We start from the raw sequence: 1,380 nt of genomic DNA, 5'->3' as shown, positions 1-1,380 counted from the left end.
TGCACCTCCACCCTTGGGCCTCAGCATCCTCTTTTTTGGGGATGGGGTGGGGAGGGATATTGTAGTTTAGCATGCAGGCACTACTCTGCTCTGTGCTTTCCTAAATTTTCGTATATTTTAACTAAATAGGAGCATTTGGTGACAATTACACTGTCCTATCTAACTTTAAAAAAGTGTTGAAAACTTTTTTCCGATCTAAGTAATTAGCTTTGATCTGGGCAGGTGGTGATAACTTAATCTTCTTCATTTAAATTTCAAGAAAGCCATGGAAAAAATAATCTGTCAGTGAGCAATTAAATTGTCTGTGAACCCAGTTCTTTTTTTTTTTTCTTTAAAACAAAACAAAACAAGGCCACTGAAGTGTAGTTATTTTTTCTATTTCTTTTTTGTCTAACAGGAAAGAAAAGGAACAGCCAAAGTAGACTTTTTAAAGAAGATTGAAAAAGAAATCCAGCAGAAATGGGATATTGAGAAAGTGTTTGAGGTCAATGCACCTAATTTAGAGAAGCAGACCAGGTGAGTAATAGCTTGTGAAGTTCTACCCATTGTGTTTCTAAAACCTTTGGCTTTATTGTATAGAGACACTGCCTGTGGAAAGGGTTATATTAATAATGTGTGAACCTAGAACTGAAGGAGGTGACTTCTACTTTCTACGTGTCAAATTAGGTTTTTTTTCCCCTCTGGAATTCTTAAAGGATTTTTGCCTATACAAAGGTTTGCTTTGTTGTTGCTGTTGTTAACTTAGTGTATTCCTATTTAGACAAGGGAGATTATGTTTTGAAGCTTTGTCTTTGCTAACTGATAAGAGGAAGCTAGACTACTAGAAAGGCTTACATTATCATAATTCTCTCCAAAGGGACAAAATATAAATTTTGAAGGGTTTCTGTATTTGAATAACTGAATTCACAGATATTGTAATGCCTTGATGCTAAGATATCCTTAGAAGACAAATCGTGGATAATGACACCCTTTATTGAGGAAAAACAAAAACAAAATAAGTGCTTCTAAAACACCACAATAAATACATACATCTGTCATAGTTGGAGCAGTGTGTCAACTTGGCTGGACCACAATTCTGGTGTGGTTTAAGCAGATGTGATGTGGTTATTCCCATGATGGGATCAGATGAATATGTTTCGATCAGCCATTCCATTGAAAGAGAGTTTCTCTAGGGGTGTGGCCTGCTTCCAGTATATTTATGGACATCCTGGGAAAAGAGATATTCTTCTGTGGATCAGGATTCTGTTGTGCTGCCTACGACTGTCTGTGAGTGAACAGTCCACCATTTTCTCGATAGCAATCTCAAAGGACCATCAGAAGCAGTTTGCCTTCAGCTGGCAAGGCCAACAGTATCCTTTTACAGTGCTTCCTCAGAGCTAT

The 1,380-nt window shown here is 37.3% G+C and overlaps 1 protein-coding gene across 1 annotated transcript in view; it reads left to right on the top strand.

Annotated features, from left to right (window-relative positions):
- Positions 1–403: 403 nt before the first annotated feature.
- The window catches only part of LARS1 (leucyl-tRNA synthetase 1), a 107,604-nt gene continuing 106,627 nt past the window's right edge, over positions 404–1,380 (top strand). Inside the window, exon 1 of the mRNA XM_007949112.2 lies at positions 404–516. The gene's annotated coding sequence lies outside the window, so the exon portion shown is untranslated. The remainder of the gene's footprint in view (positions 517–1,380) is intronic.

This window comes from Orycteropus afer, unplaced genomic scaffold, assembly GCF_000298275.1.
Source record: "Orycteropus afer afer isolate SDZICR_OR568_19922 unplaced genomic scaffold, OryAfe1.0 scaffold00238, whole genome shotgun sequence".
Lineage (NCBI taxonomy): Eukaryota > Metazoa > Chordata > Mammalia > Tubulidentata > Orycteropodidae > Orycteropus > Orycteropus afer.
The sequence above is the reverse complement of the archived record's forward strand: the minus strand, read 5'-3'. Positions and strand labels throughout refer to the sequence as shown.